At 40.1% G+C, this 24825-nt stretch overlaps 1 protein-coding gene across 2 annotated transcripts in view; it reads left to right on the top strand.

Annotated features, from left to right (window-relative positions):
• Positions 1 to 24825, top strand: part of MYOZ2 (myozenin 2) — a 117263-nt gene that overhangs the window by 1973 nt on the left and 90465 nt on the right. Inside the window, exon 1 of one of the 2 annotated variants that reach the window (XM_089691777.1) lies at positions 7324 to 7472. The exons of the other annotated variant lie outside the window; for it this stretch is intronic. The gene's annotated coding sequence lies outside the window, so the exon portion shown is untranslated. Of the gene's footprint in view, positions 1 to 7323; positions 7473 to 24825 lie in introns of those variants that run through there. 2 annotated transcript variants of the gene reach the window in all.

Genomic DNA, 24825 nt, shown 5'->3' with positions numbered 1-24825 from the left:
GTCAGAGCGAGGATCGGCACCGATCATCAGGGCACTGATGATCAGTGCCCTGATGATCGGTGCCCAGCAGTGCCACCCGCAAGTTCCGCCCAGCAGTGCACCCACTAGCTCCGCCCACCCGTGCCCATCAGTGCACCCACCTGTGCCCAGCAGTGCACCCACCTGTGCCACACTGCAGTGCCACCTACCTGTGCCCAGAAGTGCCACCTACATGTGCCCAGCAGTGCCACCCACCTGTGCCCACCCACCTGTGCCCACCAGTACCACCCACCTGTGCCCACCCACCAGTGCTGCCCACCAGTGCCACCCACCAGTGCAGCCCAGCAGTGCTGCCAGTCAGTGCCACCAGTCAGTGCCCAGGGGTTGTGCCAGTCAGTGCTGCCAGTCAGTGCCCATCATCAGTGTCACCTATCAGTGCCGCCTATCAGTGCTGCATATTAGTGCCGCCTATCCGTGACCCCTAATTAGTGCTGTCTATCAGTGCCGCCTATCCGTGCCACCTCATTAGTACTGCCTATCAGTGCCCTTTAGTGCTGCCTATCAGTGCCCATCAGTGCCGCCTATCAGTGCCTATCAGTGCTGCCTCATCAACGCACATCAGTGAAGGAGAAAAAATACCTGTTTGAAAAATTTTATAAAAGAAACAAATAAACTTTTTTTTTTTCAAATTTTTTGCACTTTTTTTATTTATAGCGCAAAAAGGAAAGCGCCCAGTGGCGATTAAATACCACCAAAAGAAAGCTCTATTTGTGAGAAAAAAATGATCAAAATTTCATATGGGTACAATGTTGCATGACCGCGCAATTGTCAATCAAAGTGCGGCAGCGCTGAAAGCTGAAAATTGGCCTGGTAAAGAAGGGGGTATAAGTGCCTGGTAGGCAAGTGGTTAATAAAGCTGGTAGCGTTAGCTGTGTAAAATCACTCAACTCAAGTTTTTCAGTGGTTTTTAGCGTTTTTGCATTAGCGTTTAGCCACTTTTTTCTGCATTTGTGTTTTTTAGCGTTTTTTACCAATTAAAATTTTTTTTTGCTAAAAAAAAGTCCAAAAACACCAGTTTGCCATATTTTACTGCATTATGCCACGTTTTGCCATGTTTTTCAGCGTTAGAGTGTTTTTACAGCTAACAAACTCCTCTAGAAACCCACTAGTTCTGGGGGTTTTTTCCAGCCAAAAAAAGCCCTTGCCAAAAAATGCTTATTACAGCCTATGTGTGCATGGACACATAGGATAACATGCTGGGAAGTTTACTGGCTGTAGCAAAAAACACCAAAAGCCAAAAACAGCAGCTGTGAAAATCTCCAGCGTGCATGAGAACTTTTAATTGTGTTAAAGCCATTTCAGTAGGCAGTCTCGTAATGTGGGAGCACAAATCTTCATCAAAATATTTCTAGAAGCATTCATTGTCTTTTGGGGCCACATTAGCTATACACACCATAAGGATCTAACAGAATGTTACTTGAATAGAATAGTTACAATAAACTACTAAAAAATAAACAAAATAGCCTTACTATGAAGAAAATGGATTGTGCCTTAATGGCAAAGCAGGATCACTCAATGTACATACTTTAATATATATATATATATATATATATATATATATATATATATACTTGTATGTCATCCTACATTTTCCCATTACGTGCTGACATTTTATTGGCTGTTATTATTAATACTGGTACACAGGGGCGGACTGACAACTTATGGGGCCCCCGGGCAATAGGGGATCATGGGGCCCCTGTGTCCTTGCCCACACTCAAAAAAGCCTATGAAAAAGGTACCAGGGGCATCTCATGGGGCCCCCTACTGACCCCGGGCCCTCGGGCAGTGCCCGAGTTTCCAAATGGTCAGTCCACCCCTGCGTGGTACATACATATTTACAGTTTTGAACTTTTTGACATTTTGCATTCTTATAGCCTGGAATTAAAATGTTTTTAATTTGGAATTTTCCCATTTGAATTAAACAATATATTTGTAGGGTAACTCCACTTTTGTGGAAGAAAAATAGAGCATTTAAAAAAAATCTATAGCATATACAATTGTTGCAAAAACCTTTTTGTACTTCAATGTTAATAAAATTACATTTTCCCTCTAGATTTTTTTTTCATCTTACCTTAGGGCTTATTCACAAGTGAGATTGGGGAAGGTAAAACCCTGTGGTTGAGACACACTTTTACTGTCACCCAACTGCTACCCCTTTAGAAGCAGAGGCAGTGGCTGGGGGTGTACACATGCCACAGCTGCAATGCTCTGCTTCACCCTGTCACTTCTTAGCAGGGGTAGCACCCACAGAACATGACTTATTCAAGTGAATGGGGCCACTCAACAAGCGCCTTTCAATCATAAGCCCTTAAGGCAGGTGTTGAGGAGGCAACGCAATGCCTCCTCATCGACTGTCAAATGATCCCTGAAGAGCAATCCAAATGCAGAATGCTCTTCAGACAGAACTGCAAATGTGAGCAAGCCTAAACACTATCACCCACACAACCAGAAAATAAACTGGCAAGTCACAAACACTCTACACTACCACAATAATAAACATAAAACCTTTCTATTTTTTTCACAGACAGTGACACTAGCATTGCCATTAATAAGAATAACATCTACGCTGACACTATAGGCAGACAATCACATGCCTGCTACAACGCTCACACTACAAAATAATAAATATAATACCTTTTTGACATTTTATTTTATCCTACCTAACACTAGTACACTAGTACTGACACAAATGATGATGCACTGACACTATTACGATTGAGCGTGCCGCCGGTCCAAAAACAGCAATGCACATATGTGGCAGCATAGAATAAGGTCCACTCCTTGCTGGCACATATATGCATTCGACAGACAGAAAGGGGTTGAATTAAAAAAAAAGCAGACATTTTATGGTTGTATAAGTATACAACACCCCTTCCCCCTCACCTCACCGCAGTCAGCAACTTTGCCAGTTCTTGTTGACAAAATTTCTCTAGTTCTTAGGCTGGACAAGAAATATAGGTGAACAGAAACTAAAATGCGAACTGAAATATGGGTGAATAAAAACAAAAGTCTTTTGCCACAGAGTCTCAACTGGATTTAGGTCTGAGTTCTGACTGGGTCATTAAAAAAAAAAATCTTCTTTTTGGTTTTAACCCTTTCGCTACCAACAACATAAGGCATATATCAGCAGTAACTGGGAATGTCTGTAAATCTGAAAAGCCAGACGTCAACTGTCATGTAAAAGCTGTACAGCCATTCAATTCTCTACCTCCACCCATTCCCCTCATGTTTCCCGGGATCTGAACTTCCACCTGAGGGCTCAGAAACCCCATGGAGGGTGGCACCGTGCATAGGGAAGGGAGACCAGTGAGAGTCCATTTGCTGATCTCTCCTACCTAGTAAGAACCTGATAAGGATGTCTGTGTTGCATTGTTTTTGGGTTCAGCTGTCACTTTATCCAGCCACTGTGCCTGGGGAAGAAGCTAATGGCACACAATCTGCACTCCGTTAGCTTCGATGGAGGGCAGGTGAGATATCAGGGGTCAAAAAGACATTAAAGATGTTTCATTACAGAGGATCTGTCACAAACAAGCAGTATCACAGGGGACTTTTTGTCCCCTATGTGATAAAAAATAAAGTTTAGTGAAGAAAAAGGTGTAAAAAATTAAAAAATAAAATTACGCCCAAGCACTTAAGCCTCCATCAAAAATTTCAAAACAATAAACAAACTTACAAATCAAGTCCAAACATATGTAAATGATGATTGATGGCCTTGGACATCTGAAAAACAAGAGGGAAGGAAAGGACTAGAGAAGAATAATGCAAACATCAACATCAATACCTGCGGTCTGTGGCAGAAAAAGACAGTTCGTGAGTCCATTTTCAGAGTTGAAAGCAGCAACATGATCCATTCCTTCTTACCTCCCTTTAAAGCAAAACTACCTTGGCTGAGAAAAGGCAGAAGACTTCTCTGGCTATGTCAAAGATAGCAAGTCTCAGAATATAATTTAATCAAGTCACTGATCTTGACGGCTCATCCTCTTGTTTCGATAGAAAAAGCACCAGTTTGTTGATGGGCCCAAAGTAGAGTCACCCTGAACCTTTTTTAAATATTGTGCCTTAGACTTTCCATACCTTTCCTTCAATATTTTCCATAGTTTTATAATGAGAGCCATAAACCAATGGTTACAATGGGCACCTTTATCTTTAAAGTCCTATATACTCACATACATTTTAAAACTACTGTATTTCCCCACTTGTAGGTTGGGTTAGCAAGTTTGCCATTTGCTACGACCTTAAAGGTTGCAAAGGTACTTTTTCTTCCAATCTCTCCTGAAGACCTACTATTGATTGGGTGTAAACAACTTTCTGATGGGTTCTACTCTACTACTGACATACTGTTTTGTTTATCTGTATATGTATCCCAACACTGTATTGCTGTCTGTCCATTTCAAAGCCCGTTTCACGTTTTATAAGCTCAGCAATTCTGACAGCTAGCATGGCTGCACAGGGTCTGTGCCTTGGAATGGTATATATGGGCTTTACAGTCACCTAGGCTACTGCAGCTATTATTTTGATGGATACATCAGAGAAGACATGGATCTTTCTTCTGTTGGAACTTGTTAGGGATGCAAGGCTGTAACAGTACAATGTCTAAAGCTGTTCTAAGAGACCCACAGAGACTCTTACATGTTTCTCATTTTTGCTGTTTCTCTCTAGGAAAAAGAATATTCCATTCTACGTTTTCAGGCATATCCTGTATTAATAGTATGTTACCCTGAATAGTAAAGAATGCTATGAAACCCAGGGGATCATAAATGCTGTTTACTGCATATAAAACTCCAAGTTTAATGAGGAGCTTGTCACAGGCTGATACTTGATATATGAATGTGTCTAGCTTGACAATTAATAACATTCCAGGACTATGATGCGTGAGGGGGAAAGCTGGATCCTAGATTTAATCCGTTTACACTGACAGCATAGTCTTTGAAGTAAAAGGTTCTTATTACCTTGGTAAGATGATTTTTTGAAGCCTGAGATTGGCAGTGGCAGTGGCAAATGTGTGCTGGTGAGAAGATTGATTGTTTTTCTTCGGTAGTTAGAGATTTAAGTCTGTCTTCTACATTGAAGTTCCCTTTAAGCAAACTGATGTACAACAGACCAGTATTCCTTTTGCCTGTCTTAAACTGTCCTTCTCAGTCCCTAGATTGCTATTGCAGGAGAAGGTCTGGCACCAAATGTGGCGATTGGACGCGGACAACCATTTTGGTAAAAATCCACCATCTTGTATCATACTCTGCAAATATCATTCTCTCTCCCTCAAGCCCCCTCTGTGGTCTCTGTGTATGCTGAGTTCAGGAGTGCACAGGGCACAGCTGGATACGCTTCATGGTTGTAAACCCAATAAGCTGGTTCCATTATGTCTGTCAGACTCTTGCCTTGGCCTGGTCGTAAAGCTATAAATCAGTCCGTCACTGGACATGAAAAGCATTCCAGAATGGTAGTAAAACATACATCCCACTTGAAACCACTTTTTCATACAAATTCATAAATCCTGACAGGAGCAAGGTACAATAAAACAAAGGATATATTCAGATAGGTCAGTTTAATACAAGTCACCTGACACCTTACCGCCATATGTGGCACCTACACAAGGGTAGAAAGCAATACGTCTTTATCTGGAACGGTAAGATATGTTATATTTGATGTCTGGATGTTCGGGATATCATTCTGCATATAATTCTGCCAGTGACTAGGATGCTACATGTACCTATAGAAGGTTATTGACTATGGTATAAACATGTGAGGGATTTGGTCATAGCCTGAGTCCCCGCCTAAACACCCCTCCCCAATTGGTTCTCTGCTTTAAGGAGACACCCTGCTGGGTTCCTAGAAATAAGGCTGTCATGCTTGGAGAGAGAGATGAAGAGATTCTCCCTTTTAACATCAGGAACCAACTTCGGGAGAAAAGGTACCCTTTTGTTCAGGACACTTGAACTCTGCTTAATTCAAAGACTTCTGCAAGTATCCTACCTTCTCAAATGTTTTTATTTTATCTCTCTGTTGCTCGCTCTATTTTTATATATTTATACATTTGTTATATCTTTTCTGTAAATATTTTTATTGCACCATTTTGACCTTTTTAGTAATAAATCCTATTTTCTGAAAAGTGTTGAACTGTTTCTAAAGCTCTTTAATGCAAACTAAAAGAATCCCTGTCTCTGAACAGTGCTACTGTGTGTTTTAAAACCTCTGGACACATCTGTCTGCAGTGACAGTGTGTATACAGACGCTTATTCAAACATCATAGTGTTACTGCTAAGATTCGTGAGTTTCCTCCTTCTCTGTAAAAAGGAGGTGGTAGCAGTGTGAAGGTTTTATTGCGTAATTAACCTGACCCAGTAACAATCGCTCTCAGGCAGCTGGCACATAGATTGTGGTCCCGCGAGCTGGGAAATCTTTGTGCAGGGTGCAGCTGAGAATGGCATTTTTTTACGCAAGTGGCAGCGCGGTTTTAGATTGGCTAGTCCTTCGGTCACAAGTTGGTTACAAGGGCTGGGGTCTGACATCGCGCCCGTCACCCCAAAGACATATACCTTCATACGATGGGTCTATGACTTTGATGTTGACACTGTTAATGCGGTATTATCAGAACTTAAGGAGGTTTCTCTTGTCTTCACAAACAATAAATCAGTGGAGCATTGTCAGCCAATTCAGCAACCAGTTCTTGCCTGAAACAAAGCAAAACTATAAGGATGTGGTTTAGTTTAGATTCAGTAAAAAGGAGGTTGTTGGGAGAAACACCTTCATATTGAGTGCCTGAGTTGAAGACCACCCTGATCTGGCCTGACTTGTGAGGATGGTACATGTCAAAACATGAAAGGTACCAACATTACTCTCCTACTTTAAGAGGTGGTGCTGGCTCAGCATGGTCTCTCCCTAAAAACCTTCTCTGTTTTTTCAGCTCAGGTCTTCTGTTCAGGCTGCACTCTAAAGAAACAAGCCGAGCTTCTGTGTGCTGACTATTTTAATGAGTAGCTCCACTTTTGTTGAGAAAAATCATTCCCCTCTGGGTTATTTATTCAATATACAGTACAATTTTATATGTTAGGGATCTGGTTGGTAACATTTTCTTTCTGCAGAGGTCCAAATCTTATTTTGTTCTATGACTCGGGACCTTCACATCACAGACCCCTTTACATCAGTGTTCTCAGTCCCCTCTTTCACATCACAACCCCTTTTCACATCACACCCCCCCCCCCTGCTCTCATCACAGCTCCTCCTTACATCACAACCTCCTTTCACATCAAACCCCCCCCTCACAACACAGCCCCCCAAACATTACAGTCAAGCTGACATCACAGCCACCCTTGTTGTCAGTCCGCCCCTGAGCACGACGCTCGAAGCTACAAAATGCTCAGGGAGAAATAAACAATAGACCTGAAGTATCTCCCACCCTCTTCCCTGCTGTGAGTACAACAGGTGGCAGGCAGGTGAGTACATAGAAGAGTCCACCTTGTCATTCCTCCTGTCCTCTGCAATGCTGTGTCTCTTAACAACGGTGGCGGCAGGCAGGCGAGTACATAGAGAAAAGAGTTCACCCTGCCATTCCTCCTGTCCTCTGCAATGCTGTGTCTCTTAACAACGGTGGCGGCAGGCAGGCGAGTACATAGAGAAAAGAGTTCACCCTGCCATTCCTCCTGTCCTCTGCAATGCTGTGTCTCTTAACAACGGTGGCGGCAGGCAGGCGAGTACATAGAGAAAAGAGTTCACCCTGCCATTCCTCCTGCCCTCTGCAATGATGTGACTTTTAACAGCTGTAGCAGCAGCAGGAGAGGAGTCCACTCAGGCTGCTAAGTAGAGCAGCTGCGCTCTGGACAGGACTGACACTCTGTCTGTGTGCAGACTGTGGTCTGCCATTTAGTGATACCTGGTATATGCTATATTTTATTTTTTATTTGCTACTTTTTCACACAAATGTGGAGTTATCATTTAAAGTAGTCTCCTTCTTGGTGCAAAAAATGGTAGAGATGCTACTTAGCTGTTGGAGTTATCCAGATAGAACTCCTTACTCTAAAGCTGGCCATAGATAGATCAAAATTCGTCCGGTTCAGCAGGAGCTGGCCAAATTTTGATCAATGTATGGTTGTTCCAATTCATGAGAAGTAGATCGTCTTTTCAAGAATGGGATTGTTGGTATATTTTCACTTGATCAGCGCATGTATGCAATGGGCTGCAGCAATGAGCAGTGTATTCTGATGGCCGGAGTTCGGCTGTCAGCATACAATGACACAGCAGAGAAGATTTCCCCATCCACCGTGAATGTGTAGAAGGGGAATTCGGTTCAGTTTATTACATTCTGGTAGCTGGCCCAAAAAAAAACTCAGCCGTGTGCTTCCAGCTTTAGTTTTCAGGAATTCCTTGTCTTCCATTGCTGCCAACCCAACTGCCCTCAGTAGTTACTGTACATTGAACTTTGTGGTAGCAAAGTTATCATCCCAGAAATTAAGTTCCTTCCTATCATCTTGTGTGCTTTGATGATGCATGCCTTTGCTGCATAGTCTCCTTCACATTGTAGTGGTATGGACACCAATTCAAAACAAGCAGTGCATCCATTTACCAGGATGTATTGAAGGAAGAAACAGTGGGCGACCTTCTAATTTTACCCAGACAGACATTGCCTACGATGATCCAGCCAAGATTCAGGAATTGGGCATAAGTTGCATCATGTGGCCCAATGATTTGTTGGTGAACCTTGTCCTCCATTAGGATGACTCTTCCCAGGAGCAGGGGGATATCTATTTTTTCAAGGGCTGGTATATGGTTAGCTATGGGTGGTTCAAGTGTGGGTGGTTAAAAGGCAACTTCATGGGCAGCATAGTGGCTAAATGGTTAGCACTTCTGCCTGGCAGTACTAGGGTTGTTGGTTCAAATCCCAACCACGGCACCACCTGTCTGGAGTTTGCATGTTCTCCCTGTGCCTGCATGGGTTTCCTCCGGGTACTCCAGTTTCCTTCCACACTTCAAAGACATGCTGGTAGGCTAAATGGATCCTGTCTAAATTGGCCCTAGTATGTATGAATGTAAGTTAGGGACCTTAGGTTGTATATCTCTTGAGGGTTAGGGACTGATGTTAATGTACAACATATATGTAAAGTGCTGCGTAAACTGACGGTGCTATTTAAGTACCTGAAATAAATAAATAAACATCAGGAGTAGAGATCTTATCCCTTGTTGTTTGGAATACAGTTGCACTTATTAAGAGTAGACAAAGGTATTTCTATTCTGCCATTCACAGGAGCCACTGCAAGACCATGGTTCCCTTACATGAGACATAGTACCCTTAGGATGTCTGGTAGGCCATATCCTGTTATAATTAACATGTCAAAAAACATCTTTTGAGATATTGGTTATTCTGATCATATATAAGGGTATACAGTCCAGCAATCTTTTAATGGTGACCCTTGGGGTGTTTTTGGCACAGCATATGGGTGATTTGAGTTCTCAATTTTCTTGCTTTGATCAGTCTTTAAGGGACAGTAGTGGGTACAGACAAAACATCAATTCTTTTCACTGCCACCAGACCTCTGCAGTCCCTGTGTGTGATGTGTGGGTTTGGGGGGGTTTGGAGAAAGTGGATTGAGAGGGTTTGATTCATCCTAGGAAACCTGCATTCTTCTTGGTGTATGCAATTCTCCTGAGTAACTCATAGAAGTATAAAAAATAAGGAAAAGCTGCTTGATTTTCTTACTTTGAACTGCCACCCATTTTTCCTGATCACTCTATGATTGCTTGGTGACTATTGGGTTGACCCCTCAGGCTGTATTCGGGTAATTGAGGCCAGGTAGGTGAATGAATCTCTTGATGTGTTCAGTAGATTGAGCACCTAGCCAAACCTTGGATGTACAGGTGCAAGTAAAACATAGTTAGTTAGGAAAAAGTCAAGAAAATGAAGAAGTCCAAGTCTGTGAGCCTCACAGGATCACAGTAACCGACACTTGTTGGGGTGCAGCCCTATAAAGATTGGGGAATCTTGAAAATACTAGAAGAAAGCAAAGAAAGGGCGCACTCTCCTCGTGCATTACCATGATAAAAGAAAATTTATTCAAAATGACAAAAATGGATACTCAAAAACCAAGGTTCATAAAACAAGCTGAAAATCCTCAGGACAGTCCGACAAAGCGGTAATCTGACAATGGTGTATGCTAACGTGTTTCGGGAGACGTACTCCCATCTTCAGAGCTTATTTTCAGCTTGTTTTATGAACCTTGGTATGTGAGTATCCATTTTTGTCATTTTAAATACATTTGCTTTTATCATGGTAATGCACGAGGAGACTGTGCGCCTTCTTTGCTTTCTTATAGTTAGTTAAGAAGGCTGGTGCACTGACGTTGAGTGACATTAGGTGGTATAATTGTGCATAGATTTTGAACCATGACACTGGCTTCGAGTTCATTGGCACGTTGGATTGCAACTGTTAAGCACTGTATTAGAAAGGAAGTGACTGACTAGTCTCATAGTATGTACTCTAGGTACAGTATAGGAATACCAGAGATGTAACTATTCAGGTAATGACCTGAGCTACGTTCTGGTGTTGCTGGTTCAAATCTGATTTCTCAGATATGCCAATCATTTGCAAAGAATAAAAACAGTCTTTTTGCTTGCACATGATTGTACAATGGTTACCTCATTCACCAAGCTCTGTGTAAAATTCTCTTAAAAAGTGCATCTTCCCTTGTAAAGTGAACAGTCTATGCTTTAGAAAATCATTCCCATTGTGCTTGCAATGAAGGCGTTAATACTAAAGTCTTTCAGCAGCAGAGACATGTATCCATGATTTAGCTGAGAGTTTGTGTTTTGGAAGACAAGTTTCACTTTCACTTGCTTTTCGTGCATGAATCAGAACTGCATGAGGGTTAAACACAATAGCTTGGGCGGAGGAGCCTGGCAATGGCACTGAACAGGAGATCATGGTAAGATCTCCTGCACCCAGGATCCCCCAACACCTAGCCAGTAGGTCATATGACCTACCTTAATTAGGGAGGAGTGGGCTGGTTGGCTGTGGAGTCCCATGGACGAGACCCTGCATCAGAGCAGTCGGCCAGGAGTCCTTGGTATGCCAGGAGGAAGTAGAGCCGAAGGAGGCACGGAGGACACGTGACCAGCTGCAGGGAAGTCCAGAGAGGAGAGAGATGCTGGCTGGCATAGGGGAGTACACATTTATTTATTTATTTCAGGTACTTATATAGCACTGTCAATTTACACAGCACTTTACATATATATATATTGTACATTCACATCAGTCCCTAACCCTCAAGGGGTGTACAATCTAAGGTCCTTAACTCACATTCATACATACACATACTATGGACAATTTAGACAGCATCCAATTAACCTACCTGCATGTCTTTAGAGTGGGGGAGGAAACCCACACAGGCACAGGGAGAACATGCAAACTCCAGGCAGGTGGTGTCATGGCTGGGATTCGAACCAACGACCCTAGTACTGCCAGGCGGAAGTGCTAACCACTAAGCCACTGTGCCACACATGGACTTGATCTCCCCCCTCTTTCCTCTCTCTCCTCTCTCCCTGTCTCCCTAGCTCTCCCTGTCTCCCTTACCCCCCACCCTCTCTTTGTGAAGGAGTATAAATCGGGTCTGCAGTGGACTGGAGCCTGAGAGGAGACAAAGGGGCAAAAGTTTGATGTATGATTGGGAATCCCTTACCAGAGAGACTGTTGAACTAGAGGGGCCCTCTTTTGCAACCCCCCTGCAGAGAAGACCGACAGAAGCCACCCCCCCAGATCTGGAAAAGTGAAAGTCTAAGGGTGAGTGAGAGTGGCAGAAGAAATTAAATGTAATATATGTTATATGTCAAAAGGATAAATTAAGTAAACATGGACTGTTAAACGAGTGGGGATTGCATACAGGGGTCACTACGGAGACTTTAGAGGGTCCCATATTTTCAAATTCAAACAAATAAAGAACGTTATTTCCTGCAGGGGGCCCAAGAGGGAGATGGGGGGAAAGAAGAAAGAGAAAATATGAAAACTAGGAAGAGATTATTAATTCCATTAGGTATCCGAACTATAGCAATATGAAGAACAAAACAACAAAAGGAAGCGGATCAAAAGCCCCCAATTCAAGTTCAATTAAGAAATATATCCCCGGACAGAACAAACAGACCCCTGAGAGGCAAAGTGGAATTAATGAAAAAAGTGTGACAGAGAACAGTAGTGATGGGAGCCTCAGAAGATCCCTGGGAATGTCCAATATTAGTCAAAACTTGGAAGAAGCAGACATAGAAAAGATAAATGTTTTGAATAACTTGGAAGATCAAGATTCACATTTACCAACTAAAACAGAAATAGTAGAAATGTTTAAATGCCTGGAATTATCTATAAAAAATTAGATGGGAAAGTTACATAAAGATCTTGGATATGTTCTTTCTAGAGTGGAGCAGATGGAAGAAAAAACAAATAAACAGGCTCAAGAGATACAGGTCTTTGAAAATAAAATGGTGGAAATGAAAAAGGAACAAAGAAATCTGCTTTATAAATTTAAAGACCAGGAAAATAGGAACAGAAGATGCAACTTAAGGATTCGCGGTTTACCGGAGATTCCCCAAGGAGAAGATCTGAGGGAAACGGTAGAGAAAATGTTAGATACAATAATGGACAGATCCACAGTAGAACCCTATAAAATTGATGGAGCGCACAGAATTGGGAGAATATACCAAGAAGGAGGAAAAGGAAGACCGAGAGATACCATTGCTCAATTCCGATAGGGATAAAGGGAGATCTGGAAGAAGAAGAAAGGAAGAGCTATTATAAAGTATGGGGAAATAAATATACAGATATTCACAGATCTTGCCACAGAGACTTTGTCAAGAAAGAAAATATTAAAACCATTAGTAGACCAAATGAAGAAGCAGAACGTTCGATATAGCTGGGGGTCCCCAGCATGTTTGATCGGCTGCAAAAATGTACGATCGGCAAGATTAAAGATTCCTGAAGAGCTGAGAGACTTCTGCGAGAGAGTTGCAGAAAATAGATATTCCTGAGTAGAGTGGGGGGGGGGAGTGAGGGGGATGGGTAGTTTGGGGGGGGGGGAAGGAGGAGGTGGAGAAGTGGTGGTTTTTTTTTTCATTCTTTCTCCTGCTCCTCTTTTCCCCCTCCCCCTTCCTCCCTGTTCCTTCTTTTTTTTTTGGCAGGACGTTGGGGGAGGGTAAATGAAAAGAGGTGTTCATGATCAGAGCACCACCCTAAAGTGGAATCAAAAGTGGAAGTAGGTCCACAAATGATTCAGAGGCCAAAAAATAGCCTAAAAGAGGAGGGGATGGTATGGGAGGAGGAAGAGCATGCGGGGTTGGTAACCTGAGATTATGCAGGAAAGTAGGAGATATATTAATCTGGAGAAATCCTGGAGGACGAAGGAGAAGGTATAGGGAAGAGAGGGAGAGAAAGGAGATGGGAGAAGAGGGATGAGAGGAGGTGAGAAAAAGAGAAGAACGGAATAGATTCACTTTGTGACATAATGTCAAAGGTTTAAATAGCCCAGGGAAGAGATTTAAGATATTTAAAGAACGTCAGCATAGACTCTCTTCAGTGGTATTTCTACAAGAGCAGGGGCAGACTGACAACTCATGGGGTACCTGGGCAATAAGGGATAATGGGGCCCCTTTGTCCTTGCCCAAACTCAAAAAAGCCTATGAAAAAGGTACCAGGGACATCTCATGGGGCCCCCTACTGACCCCGGGCCCTCAGGCAGTGCCCAAGTTTCCAAATGGTCAGTCCGCCCCTGTACAAGAGACACACTTAGTACAAGAAACAAATGTGAAGTTACAATCCAGATATTATCCAGAATGGTATTATGCAGATTCCCCAATTAAACGTGCAAAGGGAGTGGCAATAGGATTTGCGAAAAATATAAGGTTTAAGTTGGAGGAGAGATTGGTAGATCTGGAAGGGAGATTCCTGTTTTTGAAAGGAAAACTACAGGAAATAGAATGTACATTAGCAAACATTTATTGCCCGAATAAGAACCCTGAGGTATTCTTAAAAAATATTCAGAGGAAATTAATGGATTTCAAAAAAGGGGATTTGATTGTGGCTTGAGATTTCAATTTTTGTATGGATCCACAAATGGATGTGGCCTCTCCGATGCTGAGAGATAGTAGTACATCTCTGAAAAACTTGAAAAAAATGTTATTTCAATGTCAACTTGTAGATATTTGGAGAATTAAGCATATGAAGGAAAGAGACTACACTGTTTACTCTGATGCACACAAGATGTATTCAAGACTGGATTACATACTGGTGTACCATAGGCTTATTGAGTCTCTGGTCAAAGTTAATATAGAAGCCATGTCGATTTCTGATCATGCTCCTGTCACAATGCAATTACTATGGGGAAATGAGCAGAGGGGAGAAAAATTATGTAGGTTGAATGAGTCACTTCTCCAGGATCAAGAGATGGATTGGAAAGTTAAGAAGGAAATAGAGCAATTTTTTGTAGAAAATGACTCTGAGGAAGTGTCGATAGCTACCGTGTGGAAGCACACAAGGTCTATATTAGAGGAATCTTAATAGCGATAGGAGCAAAAAAGAAGAAGGAGAGAAGAGAAAAAATAAACACACTTTTAAGGGAACTCTGTGGTTTAGAGCTGACACATAAAAATAGAGTAACAAAAGAGATCACGCAGAAGATAATATATAAAAGAGACGAATTAAATAATATTCTGGAAGAAGAGAAGAGGAGGGTGTTTAATAAAATGATAAGTGAGAGATATAGATGGGGGTATAGACCAGGAAAGTATTTAATGAGGGCACAGAGGAAAAAAAATCTAGAAATTATATTGAGAAAATAAAAAAGGAGAATTGGTTCATTCAACCAAAGATATAGTAAAAGTGTTTAAAGAATATTGCAATAAATTATATAATATAAAGCCTCATGGTACCGTAGGAGAAGAGGAAGTAAGAAATAAAGAGAGAAGACAGGCATATTTAAAAAAAGGCGGGATTACCGAAATTAAGTGAAAAACAATTAGAATCCCTAGAAACTGCAATAACTCAGGAAGAAATACATCTAGCATTAAAAAGCACAGAAGCAGTAAAAAGCCCTGGACCCGATGGGTATACAGTGAGATATTATAAAAAATATGAAGAAATATTACTACCTAAACTGAGAATATTAATGAATGCTTTGGGAAGAGAGATGGAAATGAGGAGGGAATCCCTGTAAGCACATGTGGTTCTTATACAAAAGGAAGGAAAAGATGATACTCACTGTTCAAGCTATAGACAGATTTCCTTACTAAATATAGATACTAAATTATATGCAAAAGTATTGGCAAGTAGATTGAAGGACCTAATGCCAAAATGGATACATATAGATCAAGTGGGGTTTGTCCCAGGGAGAGAGGGTAGAGACAACGGAGTAAGATCTCTGTTCCTCGTACAAAAAAGTAGGAAAGAGAGAATCTCGGCGTTGGTACTTTTGATTGATGCTGAAAAGGCATTTGACAGAGTAAATTGGGGATATATGTTAGATACCTTAGAAGTAATAGGCATGGGACCTAGAATGAGAGAATGGATTAGAAAATCATATAGCCAACCCTCGGCAGCAATAATGGTAAATGAGGAATTATCTGAGTATATTGGGATGCAGAATGGAACAAGACAGGGATGCCCTCTGTCCCTGTTGTTATATGTGCTGTCTTTGGAATCTCTGTTGGCTACCATTAGGAATAATATAGGCATAAAAGGAATTTGGGTAGGAGAAATCGAGCATATGGTGGCAGTTTATGCAGACGACATGTTGTTCTATGTAGGAAATCCAAGGATAACATTACCAAACTTATTGAAATCTTTAAAAGAATATGGAAAGATGTCAAACTTAAAAATGAATCCAACTAAAACAGAGATTTTAAATATAAACCTTATAAATAGAGAGAAAAAAGCTACAGGATGAATTCCCTTTCATTTGGAGGGAAAGAGAACTAAAATATCTGGGTATAAAACTGGCTGTATCTTTAAAGAATCTATATAGATTAAATTATATCCCACTATTAAATGAGATTAAGGATGAAATAAAGAAATTAGGAAAAGGATCTCAGTCATGGAATGGTCGGATAAACTTGATAAAAATGGTAATTGTTCCTAAAATTCTATATAAATTTCAAATGGTACCAATTAAACTCCCAGAGGCATATTTTAGAATAATTAAAAACATTTTAACATCATATATCTGGAGAAATAAGAAGCCTAGAATAAACTATGAAATTTTAAGTAGAGATAAAGGAAAAGGCGCACTGGGGAACCGGACCTGAAAAGATACTATAACTCAGTAATTTTGGCAAGAATTTTTGATTGGACACATAATGCACTCTGGAAAAGTTGGATAAATATTGAAAACACATTGGGTTGTGCGAAATTTGGTGGAGTTGTCTGGTTGCGTCCTAGGTATCAAGGATTGGCAGATAGCACAAGTTCGTTTACACGTATTGTCTTGAGAGTTTGGGATACTTTACACAAACAAAGGAGATGGGGATTTAATTCACTAGGATCCACAGAGTTTTTCCATCCAGGTAAAGAGAGTATTACAGGGAAGTGGATAAAGAAGAAAGATGTCCAATTAGGAGATATAATGGCGGTAGAAGAGATATGTTTACTTAATGAACTGGAAATCAAGAAGGAAATATTTACAAAAATGAATGAATGCCATTATTTTCAACTAAAACATTTTATAGGGAGTCTCCCAATACCACTAAGAAAAAAAGAAGATTGGGACCCCTTTGAGCACTTGTTAGATACACGGGGAGATGGGAAGGATGGGATTACTAAAATATAGAAGATTTTCACAGGACTAATCACGGCTATAAGGCCATCATTTATAGAGAAATGGGTAAGGGATTTAGAAGTAATAATAGATGAGGGAAAACAAAAGAAAATATATAGTTTAATTCATGGGAATGTAAATATGAAGGAAGTGGAAATGAATTACAAGTATTTAGTAAGACGGTATATTACACCGAGTGTAGCACATAGAATAAGTGGGGACAATTCACCTTTACGTTGGCGGGGATGCGGAGAGAGAGGTACAATGTTTCATTTATGGTGGGAGTGTCACAAAATTCAAAAATACTAGGAGGGTAAAGTGCGTATAATTCAGGAAATAACAGAGGTTAATATCACCAAGGACCCTGAGACTTGTCTTCTTTATGGTACCGAGTTCTCGGTTAAAAAATATAAAAAAAACTGGATTAATGTATTATCTGAATGCAGCAAAGGGATTGATACCCAAGTTTTGGAGGAAACAACAGGTACCGAAAATAAAGGACTGGGTAGAAAGAGTGGAGAAGATATATAGAGTGGAGGAACTTTACCATATGGAGGAAGAAAAAATAGAGGTCTTCCGTACAAGGTGGGAAAAGTGGGAGCAATTTAAAAAGTCAAATTTATACCTAGAATACGTGAAATAGGGAAAGGAAGCTAAAGGGGATAAATACAGTATGATATCAGTATTATTCAAGGAACATGATTCTTAGAATAAAGGCAAAAGTGCATAATCAAAGGGGGGTAGGGGGGGAGAGGAAAGGGGAGGGGTAAAAGGTCACTAAGATTAAGGTTATATGTGGGGAAAGTATAACAGTTCTGTGTTAATTATTTTGTTGGTTTTATTAGCTTTTGTATATTCGAAATGGTGATTTGAAAAACAATAATAAAATATTTAAATTAAAAAAACCACAATAGCTTGATGGCACAATCTCAGTGATGGAACACTTGACATTCATTATCTCTGAAACGTCTTTTACCAATAATGAATTATGAAATAAAAGCCACATAAATAGTGGGAGTAGTTAAAAACAGGTAAAACCTTTCTCTGGGAACTAATTCCATACTTTCCCTCTGGATGATCTATGTACATTGCAAGAATTTAAATAAATTTTGTTGCAGATTCCTAAAAAAAAAAAAAAGAACTGCATGTGGAAACATGCCCAGCTTCTGCTGTATGCATGTATGATGTGCAAAGGCTTTGTATGAAACAATTTCAGTAAACAGTCACTGCAGCATAGCTACTGTAAACTGGTGGATGCTATGTTGAGATTAGCATGAGGGCTTGTAGAGGCTTGTGTGACACTGGCTGCAATGCTGCACAATCCTTAAAGCCTACGTTTAGTAAATTGTGCCCCTCCAATACCCCCTCCCCAATCCCATTGCCATAATTTTCTGGTGTGGGACCAACTATTCTTGCCCTTTCTCTCCACCTACTCCATTTATGTACTGTTCTGCCCCACTTTCAGGTAATTTTTCTATGTTGTATTGAACTGCATGTGGTTATTAGTTTTCTATAGTATGCTAACATCTAGTGGCAGTTTTGTGCCACTACAACTTGTTTACTAATGGAAGTTTGGTATCTTCCTCTGTCCTATGCTTTTAGTGCAAGCAACAGGTTCCTTGACTCTCTTAACCCTCGCCACACAGGAATATTATGGTGGTGAGGGTGGGAGGGGGATCAGAGGAGGAATATTTCAACTAAAGAAGAAACCAGCAGCACAAGGGACAAATCAGATTGAAAATAAATCATGTCTCTTGTGCTAATTTCTTTTTTGACTAAGTTTAGGCTTTAAACTGCTGCATTTCCAAGGACCATGTACAACATCTCACAGCATATTCCAGAGCTCTCAAGGATCTTTCGACTGTTCTGCCTTTCTAGTCTAAGCACTGAAAGCACAGTACCCAATAGTCCTGGATTGTGTGTGACTATCCCTCATTTTCACTTCAGGCTCTCTTCCCTGTGTACATAGGCTTTGTCCATGCATAAACATGTGTAAACTCATGTAAATGCAACAAACTGCACATAAAAGCCCAAAGAAGAAGAAAGTGCCCTCAAAGAAAATGCAAACAAACAAGCCTCTAAAAACACTAATAATGCACCACAAATGCATGTAACTGCACATAAAAATGATTAACATGCGTCAATGCAAATGCAGAAATGTGCAGTTCCTGGTGTGAATATGTCCTTTAAAGAAAGTCACAGTGAATGTGAAACATGACAGATTATGTGACACTTCAATCAACTAATAATATAATGTCTGAAGGCAGTGGGTAGCACCAAAGCTTACCAGGGTCACAGTTAATTACTTTTGCAATCAAGACTTTTCAATTTTTTTATTTGTAAGTTATTTGAAAAATTGTGTTGTTTTTTCACTTTAATTTTATAGACTATTTTTTATAGATCATTAACATTTAATCACAATTCAATTCACTTTACTGACAGGTTGTAGCACTATAAAATATGGAAAAGAGCAAGGGAGGTAGTTAGTGCCTAAAGCTGAAGTTTAGATATTAATATTTTGCACAGTTGCATTGGTCCAGCTTGGATCAATGCAGGTATGCATGTGTTATACCTGGCTGATCCCTGTGGAAGCTGGAAATCACTGTAGTAGGAAGTGCTACTACAGTGATCGGTGCTAGCTTCTGGGTCCTGTGCCAAGCTGCTGCCGTGCTGCATTGTGAACACATAGGGGGAGATTTACTAAAACTGGAGAGTGCAAATCTGGTGCAACTCTTTATAGAAACCAATTAGCTACCAGGTTTCATTGCCAAAGCTTAATTGAACAAGCTGAAGTTAGACGTTGATTGGCTAACATGCACAGCTGCACCAGATTCTGAGTGCACCAGTTTTAATAAATCTCCCCCATAAGGTTTTCAATCAACACGGGTGCTATACAGAGAACACTTTGCATTCTCTCAATGCAATCCCGTGCTGCATGATCAACCTCCTGTGTTAACTAATCAGCAGGGCAGCCGTTTGGCACTGGACTTGGAAGCTAGCGGTGATCACTGTAGTAGGGGTGCTTACTACAGTGATTTCCAGCTTCCATGGGGATCCACAGATATGGCACATACATACTTACACTGACCCAAGCTGCACCAAAGAAACTATGTAAAAATATCCATACCTACACTTCAGTTTTAAGGCACTATAAGAAAAATATGGCCATCAACCAGCCATCCTTTATATGAGTTTCTCTAAATCAGCCTATTTAGGCTTCTTTGATAACATGCAAACTACAGTAACCTATAAGATGATAAGATTTAAACGAGCGCTAGGTAAATATGGAGAGCAGCTAGCATGAAGGTAACACCTCAAAATCCTTCCAGTAAACCAATAATCGTAAAAATGCAGCGCTATACTAAATAAATAAATTTATCAAACTGTATGTATGGTCTAATTAACATAAACACACGTGCTGTGGAGAGCTATATCCATTAGTGAAAATAATGTCTTAATAGTGACATTTAAAGTGCAGAAGTGACACAAATATAATAAATAGATTCAAAGTCCAATAAACATCATAAAGTGAATTCCGTGACTCCAGAGGCTTGAAAACGAATGTATATTGCACTAACCAGAGAGCGCAATATAATGCGCATTTGAATAAATCAGACCACTCCTGGTCATCTGGATCTGGAAAGGTAACTCAGGGGATTATCTGGCACACATCAGCATGACAGGTAATCAGCACAACGTCACTCTCCAGGCTCCAGGAATAAACATCCATCCAGCAGAGGCTTTGAAAACGTGCACGGGCACAACACGCGTTAGGAAGGAGCCCAGCTAGTGACGTCACGCCGCACAGGACACGAGGAAGGCCGGCAGACATATTTGTTTCAGTTTCACTTGCCAGATGTGAGTGCATTCTTTTTATATGTCAAATCTTTGCCTTAATTAATAAAAATACTGCACAATTAGGGATTTCTTCTCTGGCTCGTTTATTTTGAGCCTCCTTAAGGTGTATTCCTATTACTCCCAATGTATACCTATAAATGGTTCCCTTTGCTGGATGGATGTTATTCCTGGAGCCTGGAGAGTGACAGTGTGCTGATTACCTGTTGTGCTGACGTGTGCCAGATGTGCAATATACATTCGTTTTCAAGCCACTGGAGTCACGGAATTCACTTTATGATGTTTATTGGACTTTGAATCTATTTATTATATTTGTGTCACTTCTGCACTTTAAACGTCACTATTAAGACGTTATTTTCACTAATGGATATAACACTCTACAGCGCATGTATTTGTGTTAATTACACCATACATACAGTTTGATATATTTATTTATTTGTGTATTCATTAATTTTGTATAGCGCTGCATTTTTACGATTACAGTAACCTATACAACATAGTTATCCATCAATGACATCAAAGCTCGATGTTTGCTATTGGTTTACAGAATATTACACTTTGCAATGCACCTTGCTCCTTGCATGATCCTTGGCTTCTGTAACATTTGGTTTTCCACATCTACAATCTGTTTACTAGCCTATTGAAGCTAGGCACAGAATGATCATTTCCCACATGTTTTTGCTTTCTGCTGTATTCCTTCCACTATTGGCTTCAGCTGTTATTTTCCAGGGGCTGCACAAATGTAATGTGTGACTCATGTATCTTCATACGTAGATACAAAAGCGGTGTCATGCACTGTTATGGTGTAGGCTTGTAGTATATAACACAATACAACAACAGAAACATCAGCTTAATCTTGTAGACACTAGAAACATTGGCAAGAAAGCACAAGCAATCTGGAGTTTTACATATATAGACAGATATGTATTTTAACATTTACACTGTTGAAGAAAATGTCAGAATTTTAGGAGAATTACATCCAACTCAGACTGGTCCTCTTTCACCAATTCCATCCCCCTTCTTAGTTGTGTACATTTACAGAATTTTGTCATCTCCATGACCCCGACCAATCATTTGACTTCATAGCCAGCTACCTTCTTCCTTGACCTGTTCTTTATATAATCTTATGAATGGCTCAGCAGGAGGAGGCATTTATTAACAAAACAGAGGTGCTTGTTAGCACTAATGTGACTCTTAAAGTGAACCTGGCTTGGCCTACATTTTTTTAAGGCAACAGTACTGAAGCACAAGCTTTGCCCCCTGTCATTTGTTTGTCAAATGAAGAAACTTAAAGTGATCAGTAGAGGATCTGGCATTGGATAGCTGAATGAGAGGGGGCGCCAACTTAGTGCAGAGCTTCATTTTTTTCTAAATCCATCCCCATCGTTCCCACCTAAGGCTTTCCCCTACGTTAAAAGAAAAGTACATATTTTTTCAAGGGTCCTCTTCTGCACTAGAGGTGAAGGCAGTCAGTCTTAATGTTGTCTTAATGTTGTATCGGATTGCACAAACTGCTGTAAAATGCAGTAAGCATCTTACCTCAGGTGTGATAATACCCCCCCCCACACACACACAAATGAAAGAATAGCAGCATTTAGTGGCAGAAAACATCCTACTGCATGGGACATGGGACTGAAGTTAGTATTGCAGAAAAAAAGTGTTTTATTGTGTTTTTTTCATTTTTTGTTTTATATATTTTAATCTAGAGTTCAAATTTATTCTCATATTAGCCAAGGCTACCATGTAAAACCTGAGCCTAGGATGCAAGTTGATCTACCGGAACACAGGAATCTATTTAAACATCAGCCTGGCTTGAGAACTATTGGTACCGGAAGGTTCATTTACTAAAGCACTGTTGTTATCTTACAACATAGTTTAGGTCTGTATTATATATGTAACCGGTGCTTAAAGTTCATTTCTAGAGTCACAGGAAAGATTTCATATTTGAATTGCTATATTCTCCTCATGCTCTCACCAGATGATGAAGCAAATCAAGCCCTTCAGTCCATACACTTGTGTCTTCTCTTGTATGTAGATATGCAATTTGACTCCAACGTTTCTCTCTCCCACCATGTAAAAAATATATAAATCGTATAAAGTGTAATCTCTTAAGATAAGTAAACTATTTAGACCAAATAAACATACTCACATGAAAAAAACAAATGAGTGTGGCAAACTTATCTCCACCACATGAAAAACTCTGGTATCTACTACCTCTACCCTTACCCCCAATCCAAACAGTTCTTGCACTTATGCAAATTATCCTTCCGCTGTTCTCCACCTGTTGATCTCCTCACTGGATAGGTTCCCCAAAAATGTACTAAAATAAATTCCTTAAGTTAAAAGGAAATAATGTTCTATTTGTGATTTAATCACCCAAAATATGTAACCATCCACCTGGTGCACATCAATCCTAAGACCTCTCTTCAGACCAAGCACCTTACAAGATTCACATAAAACCCAGCATGTATGAACTCCAAGGACCGCTGTCTCCAAGGCAACACCATCTCATCACCGCAACACCTCCATATACTCAGAAGCCATGTGGGATCAAATATAATAAAACCATAGTGCAGCAGTATCTAAATATATCTTAGATATAGTTTAGGTCAGGTCAGGTTCACTAAATAATATTATTCTGCTTGTTTAAAGTCAAGTTTTAATATTAAATTTCATTTTTTGCTGCCTTTACTGAGTAAAAAAGATGTGCACTGCACAGGGACACTGCCAGAACCATCCAACAAACTCCAGTCCAGAGAGAAGTTTGTATTTCATTGATTCAGCGGAGGTACTGACAGGCTCAGAGGAAACATGATATTTTGTCTTATTAGTGCACTCCTATATATACAACCTCTAAATAATTGATGACAGATTCTTTATAAAAGGTGATGCAATGTGGAATGCCTCTATGCACAGTGCATATAATAGACATGTGCGATTCGTTTCGATATGAATTAAAATTTTCGTTATTCTGAGATTCTGATACATCCGAATCTCCGAATCACAATAGTTATGAATTTCAAGGAATTTGAAATACATTATAACAATAACAACAAAGTCACATGTATTTCTTTCTTTCTTTCATTTACAACTTCAGATGGTTTTGTAAGTTCTATATTATGCATTACTCTCTGTGTTGTTATGATTAGCCGAAGCTAAAGTTGCAAAACATGAAAGCCATAAGCAAGTTGCATTGAAATCGCAAGAAGCCACAAGCAAGTTACAATGCAAAGTTGCACTGGAAACATAGCGAATTGATCAGAATCTTCGGAAATAACTTCTGAAAATAGGAATTGATTTGGAGCAACAAATATACAAGAAGAATCCAAATATACGAACCAAATTCCGAAAACAAATCATTCTAATATAAGAAATATGAAGAAAAATAAAATTATTGACGTGACGACAAAGTAATCTAAAATGAAGCAAAGGAAGTTTTTTGTCATGCACATCTCTAGCATGTAGCCAATCAGAGTTCAGTATATTGGCATGAAATCAGTCAAATGTGTATTCTTTAGCATTATTCAGAGCACAGGGCCTACATGCTTGCTTTGTTTTAATCCTGTGCTCAATTCCCACCAGAGATACAATCTACATATGTCTAGCTCTCCCTCACACGATCCAAAACATACCTGTAGGTTAGCTGGGATCCGAACAATCTGGCCTTAGAGTGTGTACTGTATTTGTGTGTCTGTGAATGTGGTTGGGTCATTTTACTGTATAAAGTGTGCTGGGAATGTTGACAGATATGAATGGTATGAAGTTTTATGTACTCTGTACAACTATAAATGCAATAGTAGTTGTATTTATGATCGCAGTTTATACAGAAACTCATTCCTGCGACATACAAGTGCTTTGGGGATTTACAGTTTAAAGTCTGAATTCATGTTCTATAGGTTAAAACACTACATTGTTTTGATTATTTTGATTTATTAGCTATGGTCCTGTTTTTAGTTTTATAAGTTGTCTAAGCAAAAGAGTGCAGGCTGCAGACATTTCACATTGTGACCCCATACCGCTACTTATAGCTTGTCCTTGAGATCTGTGTAACAGAATATACAGTAGTTATTTCCAAATGGCTTCTGCCATAGATGACACCACATACATCCATTACTGTTGTCGCAAGGTGCAACAAGTCACACTGACATTAACA

The sequence above is a fragment of the Staurois parvus genome, unplaced genomic scaffold (assembly GCF_062004578.1).
Source record: "Staurois parvus isolate SC_StPar_1 unplaced genomic scaffold, SC_StPar_1.0 ptg000572l, whole genome shotgun sequence".
NCBI lineage: Eukaryota > Metazoa > Chordata > Amphibia > Anura > Ranidae > Staurois > Staurois parvus.
The sequence above is the reverse complement of the archived record's forward strand: the minus strand, read 5'-3'. Positions and strand labels throughout refer to the sequence as shown.